This window comes from Elephas maximus, chromosome 16, assembly GCF_024166365.1.
Source record: "Elephas maximus indicus isolate mEleMax1 chromosome 16, mEleMax1 primary haplotype, whole genome shotgun sequence".
NCBI classification, from domain to species: Eukaryota; Metazoa; Chordata; class Mammalia; order Proboscidea; family Elephantidae; genus Elephas; species Elephas maximus.
The window spans coordinates 15,595,332-15,601,331 of record NC_064834.1 but is presented as its reverse complement, the minus strand read 5'-3'; the positions used below and the strand labels follow the sequence as shown (position 1 = coordinate 15,601,331).

The window sequence follows — 6,000 nt, the reverse complement described above, 5'->3', positions numbered from 1 at the left end:
GTGAGGAAGAGGAGGAGGAGGAGCAGGAGGGCTCCCGGGCGCCTTGGCCGCGGTTCAGGAATCCGCTGTCGCCGCCGCGGGCCGCTCGCTGCCTCGGGCCGGAGCGGGAGGACGCCAGGCAGGACCGCTCGCTCGCTCCCCGGCTCGCAGCGCACGACTGCGCCCGCCCGGCGCCGATTCCCGCCCGGCGAGGACCCGGCGGCCCGCGCCTGCCTCCCTGTCTCCCCGCCGCCCGCGGGGCGCCGAGCCCGGCCCGCACGGGAGCCGGAGCCCCGGAGCCGCTTGGGCCGCGCTCTTCCGAGAGGAGGAAAAGTTGCGAGCGGATGCTGCCAGCGGCCGAGCCCAGGCGCGGAGAGTCGGATCCGCCCCCGCCGGAGGAGCCTCGGCGGCCGGGGTAAGTAGGGCGGCGGCGCCGGAACCGCCTCCCAGACAGAGCCGGGGAGGCGGCCCAGCCGTGCGCTCCCCGCCTTCGCGGCCCGGGCCCGCGCGCCAAACTTTGGAGGCAGAAGGGGGCTAAGCGGAGCGTGGGAGAGGGAGTTCCCGCCTTGGGGAAGCCCCACGCGGGCACCCACAGACCTGCTGCACCCAGATTGGCAACTGCCAGGTACGCACAGCTCATCAGCGCTTAAACCACAGCCTCACGGCGCACAAGGTCTGGGCACATGCCACGCCGCAAACGGAAATTTACGATCCTGAGAACGCGGGTCGGGGGTGGGGGGTATCGATCTGCAAACCAGACATGTCCTCCTGCTCCTGAAATCGACCCAAGGTCTTTGTCCGCCTCCCCCGCAGCACCCCAACCCCCGCCCCCCGCGCCCCGGCGAGAGGGAGCCCCCAAAGCGCGACGGTCAGGGGAGGGGCTGCCCTGCCTTTGGGAAGTCGTGGCCGGGACCCCGCGGCCGAGGAGTGGAGACGGGAGAGCAGACTTTGCAGTCGGTTTTCAGGGTTCAGCAGGAGTGCGTTGTGATGGGGGCAACTCGGTGTCTGGGTGATGTGACGGGCGTGCACAGCCCTTCCGGAGGCGAGGCCGGGGGAGAGGAGGGACTGATTCATAAACTCAGAGCCGGCGTGCTCAGGTCTGTCAGCGAAGGGAAAAGGCTGGCGGGCCGGCGAGGCTCTGGGCAACGGCGCAGCCGGGCAGCTGGGCGGCCGCGGTGACACGGTCTTCGGGAAAGCCAAGACCCTTCCCCCCAGCGGATATGCTTCCTCGTAGGGACTTCCTGACTGGGCAAGGTGAGGAGATTCCAGCCCTGGGTGTGTATATGTGTAGGGTGGGGGGTGTTTCAGACTCAAGGTCATGAAGAAACCAGGGTAAGTTCTCTGAAGCCTTATTTATTTTCCTTGCACCCAAAGTTGTGTTTGGTTTCTGATGCTGTGGTATCCTGGGGGAGCCAAGCATTTTCCTGGGCCTAGCACAGTTCCTGGCACTTAGTGGGTACTCAGTAAATCATTGTTTGATGAATAACCCATTTGACTGCTAACCAAAAGTTTGGAGGTTCGTGCCCACCTGGAGGCACCTTGGAAGAAAGACTTGGCAGTCTACTTCAAAAAAAACCCCAGCCATTGAAAACCCATGGAGCAGAGTTCTGTTCTGACACACCTGTGGTCATCATGAGTCAGAATTGACTCTCCAGATGACTGGTAAAGCACAATAGCTGGCACATAGTGGGTACTCAATAAATAGTTGTTTGGTAATATTTATTGTGGACTGACTATGAGCTAAACTCAGTGGACCTGAGATGGGTTGGAATCAGTCTTCCTGCAGGGGCTCCGGAGAGCCCCGCCTGATCTGTTTGGGGAAGCGGCCCAAGCACCACTGTGCCCTATATGCTGGCATCAGGGACTTGAGTCTCATCATTGGCCTCAGACCCCCAAAGAGGGACAATAGGAAAAGCTCCATTTCTTGTCTGGCTAAGCTGGGGGAGAGTGGGGTTTGTGTGGGTGGGGTCTGTAGCTTGCAGGCATCTTGGCTATCAACGTGGGATCTCAAAAGAGAAGTGAGTGTCAGTATCAGAGACAACCCAGCAACAGCCATCTGGTGTGCCCTGGGCCTGCCATATCCCGGCATGATTCTAAGAAGGTTAGAGCCCTTTGTGGGAAAGCCCCAGGATCACACCTTCCAAGAGACAGATCCTGCCTAGGGGCCACTCTTTCCTCCCACCTGCAGACTTAGAGAACATTTTAGACCTACAGCAGGGCGAGGGTTCCATCCCATCAACCCTCCCATCTCCTAGCTTCACGGAAGAGGGATGGGTAAGTGGGAAGAAGAGCTGGGCCAGGCTGGCGGGCATGTACAGGGGTACCTGGATCATGGGAGCCGGTAGAATTGGCGGGGCACCTGTTTCCTTCCTAGCTCTGCTGGCCTAGCTGGAGATGGGTCTCATGAAAGATCTAGGAGCTGTGTCCTCCAGCAGGGGTTTGGCTCTGTGGTTGTGGTGGTGGCAGGTGGAGGGGCGGTCACAAACAGTCTCTGCATTGAGCCCTGGAGTGGGTTCCTCCATGCCAGCTGGCATGAGCTTCCCAGAAGATCAGAAACATCCCATGTCCTGGAATTGGGATTGCAAGCAGTTTTGGGAATGATACCCAGCTGGTGTGGGAGAGACAGCATGCAAGGATATGGGGGTGGCCTGGGCATGTAATGGCAAAGAAATGTGTCGTTCCCTACCCCCAGCCCCTTGTGAAGAATTCTGATTAGATCCACTGTGCTTTTCAAGCTTCTGAATGGCATTAATGTGAAAATAAGCAAAGCATGTGAGCAGTGTCAAGGACTGTGGCCCGAGAACGAGAGGGGCCGGTCTGGGCTTAACCAGCTGCCATCAGGTTGATCCTGACTCATGGTGACCCCATGTGTGTCAGAGTAGAACTGTGCTCCGTAGGTTTTCAATGGCTGATTTTTTGGAAGGAGATCACAGGCCTTTCTTCTGAGGCACATCTGGGTGGACTCAAACCTCCAACCTTTCAGTTAGCAGCTGAGCACGTTAACCTTTTGCATCAGCCAGAGACGCCAGTCTGGGTTTGGCCACCCCTAAATTCAGGTTGAACTCTACAGCCAGTCCCTTCCCCACCATCTTTCTACCTTAATTTTGCCTTTTGTGCACCAGAGGCTCTGCATACATTATCTCATTAAGCCCTTGCATCTGTAGAAGGTTTGTGTTTTATCTCCCATTTTACATATTAGGAAACTGAGGCTTAGAAAAGTTGAGTAATTTTTTCAAGGTCACCTAGTTGGTTAGGGACAAAGCTAGGATTTGAACCTGGGCAGTGTGACTCAGGAATTCTTGCTGTCTCCGTCATGCCAGGCTATCTCTCAGGTCCCTCCTAGTTCTCCATGGCATCAAGGAAACAGCACCCATTCCACTTACTGACATGGAGGTTGTTTTATAGGTAGACTGCGGTCCTCTTTTTCCACACACCCTGCTTAGCCTGTCAGGAGGTATAAGTCCCTGGAGAAGGAGGTCATGCTTGGCAGAGTACAGGGTCAGCGGAAAAGAAGATGACCCTCAATGAGGTGGATTGACACAGTGGCTGCAACAATGAGCTCAAGCATAACAACGATTGTAAGGATGGCACAGGACCAGGCAGTGTTTCGTTCTGTTGTGCGTAGGGTCGCTATGAGTTGGAACCGACTCGATGGCACCTAACAACAACAACAGCGGTCCTCTTTTTCCACACACCCTGCCCAGCCTGGGTTACACCATGGCCATGCCGTCAATGGCTGGGTGGCCCAGGTGCTGGAGACTTCCAGTGACTCAGGAGTCAGGAAACGATTAGGGGAGGGCAGCTCAGGGGTGAATGCAGGGAGATGCTGCAGTAACTCAGGTCAGAGATCTCTGCTTACCTGAGAAGTGGGGGCTCAGGTGTCTCGTGGTCACCCCTTGGGTGTGGGAGAAATTGCCAGGTAAACTAAAACATTCTCAAGTAGATTACCATACTCCTTTCTCTATCGACCCTTGCCCTCAACTACCACCTCCTGCTGTCACTTACCTTGTGAATATAAAGGGCCACATCCTGGCAGTCTTTCCCTGGTGCCCATCCCGTGTCTGACACTTAGAGGTGGAGTTAGGTGATGGATGAAGCCTGGGGAGGGTCTGTGAGTGCCTTTGCTGGGAAGTCAAAGGAAAGCAAGGAGCAGGAGGAAGCTGTCCTCAAGGAAACAGATTCAGAGAGGTCTTTATGAAGCCATGCAGGCAGCAGGACTGTTCTCCTTCTCATTCCTTAAATAGAAGTGATGCTGGTGCCCTTTTCTTCTCTGATGGCTAAAGAAACAACAGAGTAGTGCTTGCCCACACTGAGCCTGCGGGTCCCACAGCTGGGTGTGGGTTGGCCCCTGGCGGGCCCAGAGAGTTCATGCCATGGTGGAAGGGAAACAGACTTCAGCCTTGTTTCTCCATCACCCCGAGTCACCCTGGTCATTCCTGGCCCCCCGCCAGGTGGAAGGATGGGGCCACGGGAGCCCCTGACCACGATCAGGGACATACCACTAACCTCATGTCTCCCCCAGCCCTCCCTTTCCACGTGCCCAGGCCTGTTCACAAAGATGGCTTGTGTTCTGAGGGACTGCAGTTTCTCTGGGTCCTGGGAAATCTATCACTGGGACTGGGAGGGCTCTCTGAAAGGGATTTGGAGGAAAAGTGTGGAAAATAAATATGCCAGTTCTCAGTCAGCCTCTCCTGAACTCCACAGTAAACAGGCGCCTCAAAACCGACCTGGGAAGCGATTTGGCCACCATTCTTACACCTGGCTCCCTAGCTGCCTCCCACCCTCCTCCCTCGGTCCTGTCCCTCCTCTTTGACTTTGGAGCCTCTAGTGGGGAACATGGGAATACGCTGGCCACCGCCAGTCCATGTCCTGCTGGGGCAGGTGGACCAGAGGAGCATATGGGAGAAAAGACTTGTCCCCCAGGGGTTCCATCCCAGCCCTACTCTCCCTGGGTGAGTCTTTGAGCCCTGGCCCTGCTGGGAGTGGTAAAGGTGGTCTGTCCGTCCATTGGGGCTCTAGTGGCGCAGTGGTTAAGAGCTGAGGCTGCTAACCAAAAGACTGGCAGTTTGAATCCACCAGCTGCTCCTTAGAAACCCTTTGGGGCAGTTCTATTCTGTACTATAATGTCACTATGAGTCAGAATCGACTCAGCCGCAACAGGTTTGGTTTTGGTTTCCGTCGGTGGATGAATTTTATTTTGATGGTGGAGAACCGTGGGCCTTTTTTCCAGTTGTGTGGCACCTGATGGAACTTTGCATCTTAAACATTGGTTTCGGATGGACAGGCCAAAGATAGCTTTCCCCTCTGAGTCCTTTCAAAATGGGGTCCTTTTGCAAAGAAACCCTCAAAACTATACACGTACCATGACAGTGCTTCCCAGACTAACTAAAATGTCGGGCTGCTTTGCTTTTGGTGGGAGTCGTATCAGTTCAGCGGTGGGGTGGTGTAAGACCACTCCAGTGATTTCAAGAACCTCAGAAGCACTATTGTAATTACTATGTCTGTGGAATGAGAAGCAAATTCATGATAACTTAATAACTTCAATTTATCCGGTTGCCCAACTCTAAACCCAGCAACTGGTGAGAAGGGGAGGGCTCTAGGGTGGAATTAGCAGCTGAGGACACCCACCTCCGGCGCCAGGAGTGGCCGAGGGACCTCTTTCCATGGTATGTGGCTGTGCTGCGTTGGGTCAGCAAACCCTGAAACCTCAGATCTGGGGAGCAGTGCACTGCTTGAAGGCTCTAGGTCCTGCCTCCAGGCGGGGAGCCTCTTTGTCCTGCTGCTGCCGGGCTGCCAGAGAGGGTTCTCCAGAGATCCAGAACCAATAGGAGATGGTAGACAAACAGGCGATAGGTGCACGTTGTTACAGTTAGTTGCTGTCGAGTCGGCTCCGACTCATGGTGACCTTTGGCAATCTTATGTGTAACAGAGTGGAACTTTACCCGGTCCTAGGCTATCTTCATGACCACTGGCATGTTTGAGTCCATTGTGAAGCGCCTTCCCACCTAGGGGGCTCATCTT

General features: G+C 55.7%; 1 protein-coding gene across 2 annotated transcripts in view; it reads left to right on the top strand.

Moving 5' to 3' along the window:
* Positions 1-427: 427 nt before the first annotated feature.
* The window catches only part of CHST3 (carbohydrate sulfotransferase 3), a 63,206-nt gene continuing 57,633 nt past the window's right edge, over positions 428-6,000 (top strand). Inside the window, exon 1 of one of the 2 annotated variants that reach the window (XM_049854814.1) lies at positions 428-604. The gene's annotated coding sequence lies outside the window, so the exon portion shown is untranslated. Of the gene's footprint in view, positions 605-636; positions 1,234-6,000 lie in introns of those variants that run through there. The other variant, XM_049854815.1, reaches the window with a different exon arrangement.